The 19,006-nt window shown below is 40.8% G+C and overlaps 1 protein-coding gene across 8 annotated transcripts in view; it reads right to left on the bottom strand.

Moving 5' to 3' along the window:
• The window catches only part of LOC105683436 (calponin homology domain-containing protein DDB_G0272472-like), a 121,214-nt gene that overhangs the window by 98,599 nt on the left and 3,609 nt on the right, over nt 1-19,006 (bottom strand). For 2 of the 8 annotated variants that reach the window (XM_020850870.3, XM_012396018.3), the window contains exon 1: nt 10,397-10,713. The exons of 2 other annotated variants lie outside the window; for them this stretch is intronic. The gene's annotated coding sequence lies outside the window, so the exon portion shown is untranslated. Of the gene's footprint in view, nt 1-8,985; nt 9,180-10,396; nt 10,714-11,495; nt 11,853-11,968; nt 12,103-19,006 lie in introns of those variants that run through there. 4 more of the 8 variants (XM_048660114.1, XM_048660115.1, XM_020850869.2 and 1 more) reach the window with 4 other exon arrangements.

The following is a 19,006-nucleotide window of genomic DNA, read 5'->3' on the forward strand; positions in this document are numbered from 1 at the left end:
CGTCGAGACAAATGACTCTCCGCATTCTTAACATTTTCCTCGCTTATAACGTACACACGCCACAAGACAGCGGCCAGCGAGCAGGCAAGCGGTTCTTTGATCAGAATCTCTCGCAGAAGAGGAAAAAGTACGATGAAAAAAAAAAAAATCGGCGAGAGAGACCCTCTGTGTCGTCGCTGCTGCACCTTCGCAGTAATTCACTACCTTCTTCTTATCATTTTTTTTTTTTTATATGGATAATACGCATGTAGGTATTTAATTGATGTAAATACATATCGATATATGTGGATATATGTTCATTATAGAAGAAGACGTTGCAGAAAATAAGTACTATTGAGTGACGAATCATATCGAGTGTTGGAAAAAAAGAAGAAAGTTTTGTACAATTTTTTATAACGATGTAGATGATAATTGTTGCGGTGTAAACGATATACCTTGACCGTTTGAAAAAGTAGTTTTATATAACATGTTGTATACACCGACGATGAATTATGAATTATTAATCAGTGAATAGCAATAGCAGTACATACTATATAGCGTGGGCAAACTTATCAGCTGGACACTTGTTAATTAATATCGTTACATGTATACCACATATTTCACACGCGTGCTCGAAGTTTTTCAATGTCAATCTACGAATCTTTCGCATCGAGATATCTCAAATTTTATGCTTCAAAAAGCGAGAAATTGGCGATAACTCGAACAATTTTGCCGATAGATCAATTTCACTTGTGAATTCGGATTTCTGAGATTATAATACATGAGAATAGCATATGTAATGGAATATTTTTTTTCGACCCAAAATCGACAAAATTCCCTTTGGATTTTTTCGATTTTCTGGCCAAAAATAAAGTATTTTCAAAATCGATCGTAAGAGACTTTTCTCACGTATTTTGATCTCAGGAATGCGAATCTGAAAGAAAAATTGATCTATCTTGAAAATTGACCGAGTTATCGCTAATTTTCAGCTTTTTGGGGTCAAAAATAAAAAATTGATTTTCTAGTCTATCTTGTTGTAATTTGAGCTCAGGAATCCGAATCCGAAAGAAAAATTAATCTATCTGCAAATATGACCGAGTTATCCCCATTTTTTCGCGATTTTTGGCATAAATTTGAGGATATCTCGAAAGGAAAAAATCGTAGCTCAATTTAGACAACGGATTCGTGTTCCTGAGGTCAAAATACATGGGAGAAGTGCCATACGATCGATTTTTAAAAATAAAAATTTTTGGTCAAAATTTGAAAAAATCGTAAGGGGTACCCCTTGGAAAAATCTTAAATTTTGGCCAAAAATTTTTATTTTTTAAAATCGATCGTATGGCACTTTTCCTATGTATTTTGACCTCAGGAACATGAATCCGTTGTCCAAATTGAGCTACGATTTTTTCCCTTCGAGATATCCTCAAATTTATGCCAAAAAATGCGGTAATTCGGCGATAACTCGGTCATTTTTGCAGATAGATCAATTTGACTTGTGAATCCGGATTTCTGAGAGCAAAATATATGAAAATACCATATGAAAAAATAACTGGAAAAAATATTGATTTTAGGTCAAAAATTAAGTATTTTAAAAATCGATCGTATGACATCTTGTAACGCATTTCGGTCTCAGGAACACGAATCCGTAGATCAAATTCAGCTACGAACCTAATCTATGAATAAAATCCATGGCCACGAAATCACGTATTCAAAATTTCAATGCATCATCAAATTCCGATCATTCGTTCTCGAGATACGACGGGAAACGTGATGGCGGGTTACGTAGCCCGAGATTTCATATTTTAGCGGGCTGGACCCGAGCGCTCTCTATCTCGTTGGTCTTTCTACCGCTTCGCGGCGTATCGCCTTGCGTCCCACGCTCCCACCACGCTGAGCTTTCTCGCACCAAAATCCATATGTAAAAATCATTGGGCAAATGCAGTCCGCGCGGAGTTCGGGTGTCAAGCTTCCGCTCACCCAATCAAAAAGAAGTTCGCCCCACTTGATGCGACTTCCTATTTTTTTACACGTGCATCGGGCATTTTGACCGATGGCACGTGCCACATTGTAAACATAATTTATAGCTTTTTAATAGTTCAAGAGGTGTGAAATCACAGTCCCCATTTTTTTCTTGCTCCTATTGTGAGCAGGTGTCAGACGAGCTGTCAACACCTGATAAAGATCTTGTTCACACCTCATAATTGAATTAACCCTTTCATCCACCTGATCGGCGGCATCCCTTTGCGGCATTTCTGCGAATTCTATGTAACCGCAAACCATTTAAGAAAGTATATATACGTGGGAAATCGGTAGTTACATATATGGTTCAGAGTACACTCAGCGAGTTCATTTCTGTTCCATTCTGCCATACTAAGGTATAAGCCTTTAGCTCAGAATCAGAGCAACCGGGTGTACAAAAAAAAAAAAATCCAAATAAATTTTTTTTTTCTTGCATCGCGTCATTATACGTTATGAAAGGATGACTGATAATTTATACGGTTGTTATCATCTTATTATTCGATACAATGAGTGTGTTATCTTTCTTTCATTTTTTCTTATCCTTTCCTTTTTCTTTTTCTCTACGTGTATACCCGAAGTAAGTTATTATAGAAACTATCGGACTGAAGGTAAATCATGCATGTAACTGGTTTTCCAGCATCTGGAGCGAGCCGGTGCGCGCGTCTCAACCGATCAGATCTAGATCTCGATCCTTCGATCTCTAAATACACGTTGTTGCTATTAAACGACGGAGAGAAGCTATATAACAGCATCTCCGTAAACTAGATACCGAAGTAAAGATCATCCTTTCAACTCCGTATGCATAACGTATATACTCTAGTACAGAAATATATATACGTACACATACAGCGAGCATATGTATTTGTATTTACTGCACTGCTGCCCCCCCATCTCTCATTTTTCTCTCTCTCTTCCTCTCGTTGCACGTTGTACCTAGATACGTGTATAACTACTGGAATCTCTCGCAGCTGAGCTGATTGGCTTCGATCCGAGATTAGATTTGTATACAGGGATCGCTGAAGGCAGGATGATTTGAAAAAAAAAAAAAAAAATAGGAATCATCTGTATCGCATAAAATCTAACGATAACGTGACAACGACTCCAACTCATCGGGACGACGAGATTCGGTAAATCATTTCCGCTGTGCGAGCTTACGAGGCAACCTTCATCCTTTAAAATATGGATCGAACCAACTTCTTCCTGCTCGGGCTGGCCATCAAAGATACGGAATACGCCTCGGGCCGGAATACCTGCTCCTCATATCATATGGTGTTGTTCGACGTGGTCATCGGCGTCGCCTCGCCACATAAACTCTCCAAAGTTTCTCAATGGTATATAAGCATGTACATGTGTGAATATGATCGCGATGATATCCGTTATATTTTACATTTCTCGCACACTCGATTTACCGAATAAAGATTTTGGAATTTCAATGAAAAACACAGAAATTTGATCTATTAATTTTTTATGGAGCTTTCACCGGCGTATATAAGTGCTGGCGAAATGTGTGGGACAATTTTTTGGAGAGAAAAAATTAGTTTATTTGAAATAGAAAGAAAAATTTATTTGAAAAAAAAATCTAATCGGAATATTCCAAACTTCTTCACCTATACTCACTCTTGTATGTATTTTTCCATTTATGAATATTCATTCGGACGAATAAAATCTCAACTGAGAACCGACTGTCCCTTTCGAATGCAAATTACACGAACAGATCAGAAATACGAATTTGCAAAAACTGGAGAAGCATTAGCGAATAAAAAGTCACAAAGTCAAATGTCCCGACGACGCTGCGGATCGTAACCCGTGCAGGCCTGACATGCGTTGCCGGGCATTGATATCACCGGTGAAATCTACCGACGATGTACGAGTGTAGATCTCGAAAAACGAAATATGTGGAAAAAAAGTGAGATAAAAAATCCGTATATATCCACGTAAGTTTATCCAACTATCCATAATTTTAATTTCATTCCAGTCTAATCAGCGCGTATGCATATAAATATACCAAAAATCTTTAGAAATGATCATTTTATCCATTTTATTGCGAAGGCTTTTACGAAATATATCTCTTTATATATAAACTAATGTACGAATTCAACATTTGTATACGAAAGTACATATTTTGGTTTGTAGTGCAGGAATCGGACGTGTATGTATTTCTAACCAAATATCATCACCATACAACGCAGCGTCGAGTGAAGAAGATGCCGATGGCCACGATTGACCCGAAATTCTTAGCGAGAAACCAGTTGTGTGGTGTACCTTGAGAAAGACTCGGGAGTAAACCAGGAAAGAGATGAAGAAGAGGAACAAAAAAAAAAAATAATTAAAAAGAAACTAGCCTATAACCAACATCGTAAAAACGTGCGCGCATCCTCGACACATATATACACGAGTATGTCATGTGTAATATAAACATGTATGTACGTATACATATCCATATACGCTTCTGAATTCAGGGATAAGAATTAAATTAACTCAACTAAATTAAAAAGACAAAAAACGAAAAATAAAAATTATACGACATTTATTTTTGACGAAATTCCCCTCTCACGGTCTGTAAGATTTATCAAGATATTATTCACATAGGTATAAAGACATCCTTTTTTTTTTTTTGTCAAATTATAACGAAATCCGCGGGGGCATCGAAAAAAACCACTTTCGAATAAAAATTGAAACCGTGTCAGACCGTAATACAGCTGCGATGGTCAGTGTAGAAAATGTAGAATGACGGTGAGTGCTTATTATAATATGATTTGCAAATCGAAAATCTGTCAAATGTTAATTAATCGATGATGTGCCGTCGAATATACGCGTGTATCGAGGTGCGTTGAATGGACGCTAAAATGTTTTTTAATCCAAGAGATATGATATTCGTGTACGACTGTATTTGTGAATGTAATAATCGTTAGGACCGGATATTGTAGCTTGAAAATAAAATTTAATCTAATGCATCGCAGTGCAGCAATTACACATTTACATACGTACACCTGCACGCGGAGGATATAAAATTCGGGCTTTCGAGAATTTTGTTAGGCGCACGTATCCGCGCTGTACATACAGAGTGGGTATATACTCTATACGTTTATCGCGGTTGTCTGTCGACTCTATTTACACATTACGTGTAATGCAAAAATCATGTAACTTCGAACGTGTGTACAGTTAGGTAGTTGGTATGTGGTATGTATTCGTCGTCCCGTTGCCCTCCACACGGTCTTCTCCGTCGGATCTGTTCGGTTTCGTTCAACCGTAGCAAATGGACGAGGTGTACAGGTATGTGTAGGTACGCGCCATATGCCCACAGATACGTATAGTATATAGCTATACGAATTCGATGCGATGAATGAGGATAAATTAAAAAATTAAAGAGCGGTAAAAATCAAGCAAGTGATTGAATAAAATTGAATAAAAAAAAAAAACTACGAAGAATGATTACCAGGACTGTCTGATATCGCATCAACTGCCACGTGTGGGAAGAGGTGGTACAGATGTGCATGGGGTAGTTTGGCGAATTAAAAGCAATGAATTGATCGGAAAAATTTCAAGTGAATGATAAAATCATAAAACGACCGAAATATATCCCCTGCAGAATGATCCCTATTTCTTTGTGTCGTTTCCCAAAGGCTTGTGTGGAGTTTTCGCATTTCCCAAAGGTTAAACTCACGCAGCAATATCCTCCCTCCTTTATATACCGCATATTTATGGTATATGCTTATGTCCTTATTCAAATATTTCAAATATGTATTTACATACTTTCGACGTAAAATAATACTTCGTGAACCGTCCGTTGTGCAGTTTGTGCAGGTTCGGATGCAATATTACCTCACTGTTTCTAGTTTTTTACATCACTGCCAATTCCGGAACAAAGAGAGAAAAGAGAGGAAAATGAAAAAAAATAAAATAAAATAAAGTCGATCCGAACGGTGCGCAGCTCATATTCAAACCGATGATTAATAAACGATCATTTCCTATGATTATATGATTACATATTCTCACTTATACGCCGTGCGCGCAATTCTCTCGTACACACGTGTTATTACACCGAAGATATTAGTTACATACATCATACCTATGTATACAGGTGTAAGGTGGTACGTACACGTGTGTGTGTAACTCTATTGCATGAATTCCGTGTAATACTAATACCGGAATCCTGAATAAGCACGTATAAGATTGTAACGGGACGTTATGTACATTATACCTACACACCTCGCGTATTTCATCCTCATCATCTCGAGTATAATACTTACGGCCGTAACCATTCCGCGCAGAAGAACTTAAAAAAAAAAAAAATGAAAAAATGAATACCAAAATACGGTAATATTTCGGAAAGAAGAATCGATTTCGTTCAATCCGATGAAGCATGATTTTCCGTGTGTTCGGAAAAATATACAAAATGATTTCGGGATCGCTTGAAAAGAAAAAAGAAAAAAAAACAAAAACTGGATAAACAAAAGGTAAAAAAAGAAGCGGAGAAGAAAATTTGTTAAACCAGCGGCAGCTGTTCCGAGCTTTAAAACCGGATTCTCTACCTGGTGTTGTCGGTACGCATTCAAATCCCCTAACTACCGCGGTGTATAAAAATTCAAGAATGCCGTTCGGCCACATGCATGTGGCGGTTGCTGTTGCTGTTGCAGACTACTGTCCTGATAACGGTAACTTTATCCCCTGGCTTGCCCACCGCAACCCATCCCGCGATAAAATAAAATCAAAAGGAGAAACGAAAAATTCAACGTACAAAAAATGGATTTCAAAGGGATACGCGCGTACGTCCACCCACTATATATACATGTATACTCTCCGAATGAGATCGGTTAACTGTAGGTACCGTATACGTGTTGTATACACGTTCAGTTTTTCAAATAGTTTTATCGTTCTATCTAATCCCCGATAAACTTTTCGGATTTCGTGTTGAATGTACAGGTGAATCGGGGATCGGACGACGCGACGTGAGGGAGAAAAGAGCGAGGTTACGAATCACATTTGTTTCTCTTAAAAGGAAAATCGTAAAAACGACGGCGGTAACTATACGGAAACGAGAAAAAGTGTCTTACGGTTTTCGAAATTAGGGGAGGTAAAGTTACCCTCGAGAGTAACACACCGTGGTGATGTTTATACATAGGTAACGAGGGGAAAACCGTATTAAGTGGCTTAACGATAGAACAATAATGAAACTTTTCGCTTTTTTTTTTCTTTTCGTTTCTACTAGGTAATACACCATGTCATTCCGCGCCAACGTCGTCAAATATAGAAATATAAATTTCAGAGAAATGCAATGGTTTAATTATTTTTCGATAACACAGTTGGAACGAGAAAAAAAAGAGGGGTACGTATAATTTTTAATAAATTTATGGGATTACTTCACGCGTTTAGAAGTGTTTCGTGTGAGTAAGAAATAGCGTGACTGCATATAAATTCAAGATCGAACGATTCTGGAGTGCGAAGGGTTATGATTAAAGTGTGCACGTAATGGTATACACGTAGTATAGTGTATTGCATGTACATAACGTGTACAATATACATGCAATACACATATGGTATACGAGTGTCAACGATTAACGATGCAGATGACGATTATGGAACGGTTTTAACTACACCGAAAGGTAATTAACGCGGCACGTGCCATAATCGAATCTGGACTCGAATTGCCATCCGAGACTCGATAGGTTTCTGATTGAAGTTGAGTCTGAATTTTGGCACATACATACGTACGTCGGAAGTCTATGAAACTTTTCTACGATGTTTCGAAGATTCTTGCGAGCTGTATTTCGAAAACTCATTACATACGACTTAAAAAATCGAAATTTCGAAGGCAACGATTTACATAATTTAGAAACTGTATAGATTCCCACGTTTTCGCACCTCTCTTGATATTTTCGCCCCGATAAAACGGAGAAACAAAAATTGTGCAATCGAGAGTAAAATATACCACTAAAATACCATTCCAAATTTCTAGCGGCATTCACCTCCAAACTCTCGAGTCGACTTTACTTTCAATTCGATTTCGGTTGATGGCATCTAAATATCGCTTCTATCTCGAACGTCATCAAAAATTCCTGTTTGACATTTATTCAGCTATACCTCGGTGGAAAAAGATTCCAAAATTAAAAACAATCCAATTATCCACCTTCGAAAATGAATGTCAGAAATAGGATCAGAAAATATAGAAATCAACCATGGGTATTCACACTTGCATGTATTTGATACTCTACGTCCGGATAAACGAAAGAAACTGAAATTAGGATGAAAGGAAAAAAAAAAAATGAATAAAAACTAGACCATCGGAGCATTTCAAACGACTTTAATTGGGGTGAGAGAGAATCTGATAACGCGACGCATGCAGGCGGTATACGAAACCCGGTCTATTATACGTACATGTATATTGTATATATATATAGCCGCGGTCTCGCGAGAAACACACATCAAAGCTTTGAGGGAATTCACCCTCAAAATTCACGCGGCCGGCTTTCTTCGCGAGACGACGCAAAATGCGAAGTACCTCGAGAGCGAGTGGCAAGGAGTCAAAAGGCAAGAGGTAAGAGGCGAGAGGCGAGAGGCGAGAGGCGAGAGTCAAGGGTAAATTCTGGCTCACCTTACAATCGGATCAGGCATAGATGGAGTGAAATGCGTGATAATGCGCGCGTGGCCCAAAGCGTTCAATTACGGTGCACGGGGGTACGGTAATTTCTATACCACAAATCCGCGTCGCTCGACTTTTCAAAATTCGTCTTATTTTATTTTTTTTTTTGAATTATTCATGAAGGGAGTAGAAATAAAAGAAAAAGAACCCCGAACTTCTTGTTCCTTTGAATTATACACATTGCCGAAGATATTCGTCAGAAGGAAATGGCGCGCGAAGTACATCACCCCCCCACCGATCCTGAAGCGAAAAGGGAAGAGGGACGTCATGTATGTGTACGTGTAGTGTATAATACGCGCGTATAGACAGCAGTCGGAAGAACTAAATTACAAAATATATATGTACACATAACACACTGGGGTCGTCTCTCCCTTGCAGCGTCATTTGAAAACTGGATGGTCCATAATATAGGAATATACCTCAAGCGTGGATTTGAATAGATTTTTATGGATCGTAAGTACGAGCATTACTTCGTTACGTTTTCACATTTCCGCACATAGTGTAAGTATATGCGCGCATCTGTATGTATATCAATACACCCCATACCTTTTTCCACCTTATTCATTTTTCATTTTTTTTTTTCTCAATTCACCCATTCGTTCTCCGTTACATCCCCAGATTTTATAGTCGCATAACATGTACGAGATCGCTGTATGAAATTTCGACATTTTTTTGAGTAAAAAATTTCACTACGCACTGTTGCCTCAAAAAGTTTTTTGCGAGTTTTTTGGATGGAATATTGAGCCGCATTGTGAGCGAATAGAATGTGATTCTTATTCCAGAAAAATTTCAACAAAAATCCGAGCGTATATAGAGGGAACGCGGAGCAATATGGGGCAGCGGTGCAGAATGGGGTACCCCATAAATTTTGTAAAATTTTTTTTTTAATATGATCGAAAAGAACTTTAAAAAGTATTCTGTGTTTAAAACTTTTCAATTTTTTGTTCTCGTGGATTTCTCAAATATCCCAAATCGCCCCGAGTTCCCCTACATTTTGAAAATTTGTAGTTTCTCCCATCAACCCCTAGAAATTTGATAATCTGGACCTTTCGACGCAAACAAGACAATTCGCTCCTTAACACGGCTATAACCACGGACTATGAATCTTCATAGTTACATGTATAATACAAGGCGGGAACAAACTTCCTTAAAATTCAGGTCCTTGAGCCGCTCGTGATGTTTATACGGATTAAAGACCTGTGTCTCTTTAATTTTTTTTCTCGCTCTCCCTTCTTCTCGCGTCTTCCTTCGTCTTACTTTCGGCAACAGCATATACCGCGTATACACACGTATACAGAACTTTTGAGATGAGCTGGCTCAACGAAATCACCTACGTGTCCGGCAACATACCCGGTGAGAAAATAAAAAAAAAAAAAAAAAAAAAACAACAACAAGTACAAAAAAAAGGATTCAACATTCCCTCGTCCCATATCGACATCCGCGTACGGAATAAATAATCGCGACCGAATGAAATGAACGAAAGCAATGATAGAATTCATTTCATTTATTGTTTCAGAGTTGACTGTGACAAAAAAAAAAAAAAAAAAATTTCGGCGAGGAAAAAAGTTTTTGAAAGACGTTTGATTAGGGTCAGAAAAAGTTGCGATAAAACGGAAGGAAAGAGTATCCCATATCTGCGATCAAAAAAAGTTTTTGACGCAGGAACACGTTATTTCGTATCTTACTTCATAGGGTATTCAAAAAATTTGAGGGGGAAGAATTATTAGAAGAAAAAAAAAAGAAAAATTTCTTCGGTACCTCAAGTTTCTCTCCGTCCAAATGGACCAGCCGATCTCTTCTTACCGATGATCACTGTTTCCTTTCGATCACTTTACGCGTATACGTATTACAATGGCGAAACTTTTATACGAAACAACTTTTCAAACACACCAAATAATGAACGGACTTTTATACCGTACACAAAATCACGTGACAAGCATACCGAAAATTTAGATCAGACTAAATTTGGAAATGAAGAATTGAAAAATCACTGATAACGACCGATCGAAAATACACGCGAAAAATACTCCACCCGTTCGAGACGGCGCGCGCGCCACAACTGAACCGACTCTACTCTCAATTCTTGGACAGCGCGACGCTCCGACGTTCTCCGTTCTGTCAGGCGCCGCGACGCCTGCGGCATCGAATAACGTAGCTTGCCGGGTATGTTGTAGGTACGTTACAGATAGCAACGATCAAGTTACGTTGCATTTGGATAAAATTTGCGAGATTTCAGCAATTTCTAATCCTCTGGTCCGTTGGATCAGGCCTCGATCTTTAAGATTCGACGAATTTTTAAGCCACAATTTTTCGATCCAACACGATCGTCTGGAAGCCGCTAATTGAAACGTATCAGCAAATGTACTTGGTCGTTTAATTGTCTTCGTTTCCCATTAGACGCGGACATTAACGATGTTGAACGACTCCCCATTAGAAGATTGTTTCAATTATTGAACGCGCTACCATTTTGATCGTCCACATATAGGTATATGTATTATACGGTGATCGGTGATGATCGACGCGGAGTCCTTTCTTTTCGAAAACTATAGATAAATGAAAAGAAAAAAAGAATTTCAACCTTCGAAAATAGGCGTTCAACGTACGTACGTACGTACCACTTACACGCTGTATGTGTACACCGTCGCCTTATAAAAGCGTGTTCGATACGATTGTTATTGTCATTATCGTTATCATTATTATTATTATCGTAGACACCGCGTTGAATAGGTCACGAGCACTACGGTGTAATGGAGTTGAAACCTGCATAGAACACGAAGCCTATACGAGTATAATGTAAACGCGTCTTGTGCACTTTCAACTAGTTTATATATGTATATACGAATACACAGGTATATACCTATACAGTATATCTGTACAGTTTAAGAGTAGAGTTTTATCCTGAGGGCAGCCACGCAATCGCGCCGCTCGCTGTTTGTCCCGGTTAGTATAAAGTAAGAGGAGAACACTACGGAGTCCCAGTGTATAACACACGTATGTTTAGCTATCTCGTGAAAAAATCGGGAACAGAAATACCCCGCGCGCGGTTTCAAAATTCTGAGAGACACGACTGCGAACGCGAATGAAATCGGATAAGGATAACGATAACCATAAGAGTAATTCGTAGGAACGCCTCGGTAGTGAATCGTTATCGTTGTATTATCAATACCGTAGCGCGTTACGTCGTCGAGAAGCGAGCGGATTAATTCATCCCCTGCATCGTGTGTAACGACGACGCGGAGTTGCGAAGAAGCGAAGAAAGTGGGGTGGCTCGTCGTCACTTTTTAATCGATGTTTCGTACATCAACACGTGCGGTGTAGGTAGAAACTCACCAATTGTAAGAAGCGCGTAGCGTGTATACCGGCACATACGCACGCGTACGAAGTGTGTACTACTCGAGAGATCCGAGACAAGAGGATGATTGTTCGGAACAAAGATCCATTCAAGTTCGCGCGCACAAACGCGGCGACTCGCGACACATACGGGTGCAGGGGTATATCGGGATACGCGCGTGCATCAACCGCGATTCACGCGCTACAATTTACCAAGCACGTGCTGCGAAATCAAACTTTGGATCGGCGTATGCGGAATGTACGTACATTAACGCGCGCTTAATGCCATTGAAGTGAAATCTTACGACGCTACGGTACGAGAAAAAGAGACGGCGTTCGAGCGCCAAATTTTCTATATTTCGAACGACGAATTCGGTTTTTGTTTTTCGATTTCCTTTTCGCAACGGCTCGTCTCGTACATCGACGTACGCGCGTACGAGTTCGGGTACAGAAGATAACTCCATCGAGAGTTTGCGCTACTTTGAGGTATCGCCTCTACTGCAGCTTCAACTGCACAGGTTGAAATTCTTCAAGTAATTTCACAAAGTTTCTCCTCCGCGCAAAAGTCTCGCGCTGTACAGAAAACAAAGTTTTTAGCAATTCTCTTAAAAACACCCAGACGTTCTTCAGACTCGACGCGATGCGGGGTGGGCTTGTATTACATTATGTGTACCGTATACCGTAGGTATATACCTCCGTACGCACGGGTATCATGTTATCCAACTTTGAAATTTTTCAATTTTCACGTTACCTTTGTCGAAAAGGTATATCGTCGGCACTTAGGATCGGAATCCGATCACGTAACCGTCACATTGTTCCACCTAGGCGAATTCTATCGATTCATATGGAGTACACGATGACAAAATCATTTCCTGCGACCTTAAAACGCTCCGCATCGCTTCGGGTGACGGAATATATCGTATCATACGATGTAATGAGAATCGACGGCGGGCATGATCTCACCGGAGGCCGGTTACGAGACGTCGTTGTGTTATTCAATTGTTTGACAATATAATTATTTTAATCCGTACAGGATTATGGAAATTAATGCAGGAATGCAGTAGCTCTAAAACTGGCGACTCTATGATAATCACGTTGCGCACGCACACGTGAACACGTTCGATGTGAAAATCGAACGTCTGGGTACGTACATGAGAACCGTGTACATTCGGACGTGACGTGTGCAGTTTTTCTCTAAATTTTCCGCCGATGGATTTCAGCTACCGAATCGACTCTGAAACTTTGATAAGAAAATACGCGTGTGTACCCGATAGCTCGAATATCCCCGCGCGTTAAACTACCTCCAGATTTTTTGGGCGTGATCCGGGTTCTGTATAGGTAGGTACGCGCGGTTCGTTTTATCGTTCGATTTCAAGCGGCAAAGCCCGTGGGATACGTTGTACGGGTATACAGGAAAATCCTATAACCGCACGGCGGGACTGGAACCGCTCGGTTGACAGATGACACTGCAACAGCGGCGGATGCAGCTTTCTCTGTACACCGATGCACGCGTGACCACCCGTAGGTGAAGTTGCGGGGGTTGATTCGATAATTGGGATAACTCATTAGTCACCGAGCGTGTAAATTATCACGGGGGCGCTAGAGTATAGAACACGCGCGTGCGTGTACGTCGCGGTGCGATATTTTTCAGTTTTTTTTATTCCCTGGAACGAATTAGGTTTCGAATTTGCTTAGCGGACGTGTCGAGTAAAGGCGGCGAGTTGTAAGTTATCAGGGATACGTGTATAGGTGGGTATAGGTGTAAGTGGCATTTTGCAAGGACAAATGGTCGGAAAGCGTGAGATGAAAACTGTGTCGGGTGGTGGTAGTAGTGGGTGCTTCGGCGATACGAAGCGACGAGGCGAGGCGAGGCGAGTTTCCGCGGTCGGGGTTTATGGAATTTCAAATGGATTATGGAGTTTCCTTCGGTTCGTTCGCTCTTCGTCCCGTCGGTAATATATTAAACCGGGTAACACCGCAAAGGCAACCCAAGAAAGTCGCGGAAGAGAGGTATACGAGAAGAAGAAGATGAAGAAGAAGAAGAAGAAGAAGAAGAAGAAGCTACCGTCGACTTCTTCCGACGTTGGAACCGCTAAAGTTTTGCTAACGGTACTTTCAACGCTCGTTTTGTCGCGCGAGATGAAACTCACCTATATAGGAATTATACATAAAGAGTTTCGCGTTCAACCGATGATTCTCTACCGAATAATATGCATACTATACATACCTATCAGAGTTACGTACGTACGTACACTCCTCTTCTCGAGCGCAGGTAAAATTTAATATTCGAAAATTTTCACACAATTATTAAATAAATACCGTTTGCGCACTCCTTCGCGAATGCGGATTAATCAGTCGGATATGTTACACATCGACGTTCGGGGAGCTCTCGGTTTTCTACGTGGAGAAATAAAATGAGAGAAAAAAAAAAAAAAACGAGTGAAAAATAAAAACGAAAAAACATCTTTTTATCTTCGCGGCACACATTCTTACGCGTATAAAATTCTTGAGGTCTCGATCTCGGTCCCGGGTCTCGGCGTAGCCTGCACATTTCGCTCCGGTTAACTCTTGGGGGAATATAACGCCGAGTAAACTAAAAGTACACGCGGGCTGGTACATACGTACATACATATACATGTATGCATGAAAGTATGTATAGGTATATACATATATATATATACGTAGGATGTAGGTATATATTCTAGGTTGCGAGGAGGAAAATAACGATGAGCAGACAAAAGTACAGGGGGTTGGTTGCCGGTGCTGCGGTGGCTTCCTTCTTTAGCCGGTGCTCGCTATTTCTCCGAGATGTATGTCCTATACACGCGGACACACCTATGTACATGGTCGGAAAATAGGCTACCCCGCATTCGCCCGTCCATCGCGAGTTCCCAAACACGCGATATATGGTCCACGTTCGCACGCGGTATTCGCCAAATAAGGGATACATATATATCTATATACGAATAGATGTATGTACGCATATTAACGAACGTAACACAAGGTTGGCAAACTGCAACCGCGAAGATTACACGTTGAAATTATCGACGTACTTCCAAACGCCTCACGCGTACTCGCTTCGTTTTTTCATCACGTGGGAAAGTCGTCGCGGTCACGATGGCGCAATTTTTGTAAATACCGAAGTTCCTCTTCTCGTGATTTTCAGCGATGCCCGAGCACCGAGAACAGACAAGCGAGACTCGCACAGTTTTCTCTATAATGATACGTACTTATCCGATATTACGTGTACATTTCTCGATATACTCGTCGCGTCGTACTCGAAGCAAAACCCGATAATGTCGTGCGGGGAAAGCTCTCCTCGCTTATAGATACGCGACGTTGACCCTTTTTCCATTCTTCCGGCACGTTCAAATTATAATGTACGTACGTACGAAGACACGCTCGTCGCTGTATTATATTATATTATATACATCCCCGAGGACAATTGCGAGTGTGTACCACTTTCTTACACCGGTTTACGCGGACGCTCCGAGCTTCGATCGATCATTTTTTCGAATTTGACAAGGTCCCGCCGCAACACTTTTTTTTTTTTTTTTTTTCTTTTTTTTTGCGACAATTTTAATCTCGTTACTCTCGGCCCGCATGACGTAACGTCAGCCTTCGTACGATCGAACGTACCGTACCGTGTAACGAAGCCTTTCTACTCTATGGAAGCAACGAACTTCCAACAACAGTTCATACCACGCGATGATGCAGCCGTAAAGAAATTCAACGTATGTAACAACGTTGGGGAATTATGTACCGTACCTATAGGAGAGAAGAGAACCGATGGCTGTTCAGCGGGGCCACGGAGCTGGATGATCACCGAGAGAAATTGGCACACGGCGCATCGAACGTTACTATGGTCATGGTGTGGTACGAAGAAGAAACTATAACGGTGTAGCGGTGGACGATCGTATCGAGGATCGATCTACACGAATTTATTTTCGAACCATCGACGCGGTAATTGTGTAATTCTTCCTCGGTCGTTGATTAGGCGTGTTAATTGTACGGTCGTTCGATTTCGTCACTCTTCATTTTCCCTGCATGTCCTTATCCACTCTTTGTCGACGAACAATTTTCCGAACAAAGGCAATCGACCGACAAATTCAAGAGTTTTCGCTAAATTCAAAAGCGGGTAGCTTGTTTCAGTGCGGAGAACGTCCTGAACAAAAAAAAGAGATGAGAAGGAAATAGAGGAGAGAACGAAACATAACAGGAACATAAATTATGTATGACGTATAGGTATAGAAAGAAGAGACGTATTCGCCTATTGGGAATCTCTACGCCGAACGGAAGATATCACTTTTGGGCAACGCCACGATATTATTCTATCCCTGGCAAAATATCGTCTGTAATATACGATTGGAATTCGCAGATTCCTTTTTTTTTCCGTTTTTTTTTTTTATTTCTTTTTATTATTTATTCCTTTTTTTATCTTCGAAATACGCAACGTAACGCTAAACGAAATGATCGACGAGCTCTCTTGGCTGTCTGCTGCTTCGCATTCCCATTGCGAATTATTTCGACTTTTTTTTTTTTATACATTCACCTTCGCATATACTATACATCTACTACATATAGATATGTATTAACGAGGAATTAATGCCTATTGACATCGCCGATTGATTGATTTTTGCCTTTGTCGATCGCGTCACGCGGTCTCTACGTAAGTGGACGGTTCTTTATTCTTATTATCTTTGGGCGAACCGGAGTTCGTATCTTCCCTAATATTTCAACGATCTCTTTTGTATTTCTCACCATCGTGGCGGGGTGCTGAATTTTTATTTGATTTTTTTTCAATCTCGTTGTCGCGGGGACGCGATCCGTTCGCGTTATTATACACAATGTGCAATTTTCTACCGCGCGCGTTCATCGGTCCGAAACGATTAAGAACCGTGTAAAAATAAGAAAATTCCCGCGCATATCCTACGTACTCACCATATAGCTGTTACAGTTATACGCGATATCTGTGAGGTGTGCGAAAGTTTTCTTCTCCTCGTAAGGATCTTTGCAAATTTCATAGACTCGCCGAACTTTCAAATCACCGTACGATGGGAAGAAGTTCGCATTGCCTCGTTAAATTTTCAATTTACGACGGCGACAAGCATAAAATATCAGAGAATATTAGTGGCGTGGATTATCATCGATCGGAGCTAAGATTTTAGAGGGACGATCGACAGGGTCGTTTGGTCCCTAACCAATGTCGACGGTATTACAGAGGGGAGTTGTTTCCGGTACTCCGCAACACGGAGTACGAGATCCGAGTGAAATTATTCGGACGTATAAGAAGTGGGTGGAAAATTGATCTCAGCGGATCGTGGGATCTTCGGTGAAAAGAGTTTATTGTATAATACGAAACACACGCTACCACGTATACACATATGACGCGGTATCAAGATACGCGGCTATATACGTACGGCGTACCCCGCAAAACCGAGGGTCGGGAGTTAGGGGTAGGCGCAGAAAGAGAGGCGAGCACCAATTGAGGTGGAACATCGTATTTCCGTTTATATCGGATGTAATATCTCCCGAAGCGTGCAGCGAAGTTAATCCACCGTGCCACTGACGGCTAACGTGATGGATACCTGCCCGACGTTCTTTGTACCTCTTCAAGATGTCTCGCACCTTATATTCCCTATAACAGGGGGTCGAGGGGAACGAAAATTCCTACCGGAAGTTATACACGTCAAATTTCCCATACGTCACGTCGTACGTACAACAACGCGGTCGCGTATCGTATGTATGTATACGGATCGGTCTTCTTCTTCTTCTTGTCTCCCTCGAAATAAAATAAATCTGTCCGACCATGAAAATGAGTTTACTGTATCACATAAAGATCAAATATCTTTTCTCTGTTCTTCTTCTTCTTTTTTTTTTTTTTTATCAGATCGCTAACCAAACTCCAATATAGTAATTGCATCAGGTATATCCTACGACTCTGTAGCTCCGAAAGAGCCATTGTATCGAATTAGGTCTCCGAGCTACAGGAACGAAAACCGATTTTTTTAGGACCGACCGATCGTTGGTTTACTTTTTTACTTATTTTTTTTTTTTTTTCCTGAAAAAGTCGGAAAATTAGTGGCAGAGGTTTACGAAATACAATCTCGTGATTCGATTCAAATACTACCGGTGAAACGAAGTATTTTTATTTTACTGTTAGTTACCGTACGACGCGGCGATGTACAAAATAATAACGGAGTGAAAAGCTCTGGGATTCGGAGCTAGTGAGGAGCGTAGCGATCACCGAGTGTCTTACATCAGCCCTCTGATAAATCCGCAACCCCGCGGTAAGTAGAGACTAATGTCTGAGGCCACGAAAATGTGGGTGATTTAGATTGATAGCGGTGGGAATGACTGGCAACTCTGTTCCGTGGCCCCATTCCCTCATTCTGTTCCACACAGGGACCGAGAGAAAGAGATGAAAATGGGGAGAGCGAGACGGACGAAGATCAGCCTTGGAGCCTGCGAGAGAATCAATTTCAAAGATCAGAGATACGAGGACCCAACGAACGAACGCTACGCGTAATATACGTATAGAATAAGCTACCTTTATATATATAATACAGCGAAGAAAACCAGACGCGGCGCGGTGCTTCTCCATAGGAGGGAAGAAAATCGCTATTCCGACTATCCTGCATCGCTCTGATCTCTACACTCCCATTCTACTCGAACCCCTGCGGGTATATCGCGGTACAATGTCCTAAGGATGAATGAAAACCGGGATAAAATGGATGCGAATCTTTTTTCTTCAAAGAATTACAGGTGCATGGATACCGTGTACGAAACCAGGCTCGTCTCGTGTAACGGTTTTGGGATCGTCGCGATGAAATCTGAATAAGAAAAAATAATAAATGCAGGAGAACATTCACGAAGGACGTCGCGGCGTTGGCCCGACGAGGATACTCGGCGTCGTTAGTTTTACACTTGGAATAGGTTATAAGTAGATTGAAAGGAATAAAACCGCACCTCAAACGTCTGCATTCCAGAGCAGGTCTGGGTTGGGTCAGTTGCGTTCCTGTGGAGTCGAGGGAGCGC

Source organism: Athalia rosae, chromosome 1 (genome assembly GCF_917208135.1).
Source record: "Athalia rosae chromosome 1, iyAthRosa1.1, whole genome shotgun sequence".
In the NCBI taxonomy this organism is placed as follows: Eukaryota; Metazoa; Arthropoda; class Insecta; order Hymenoptera; family Athaliidae; genus Athalia; species Athalia rosae.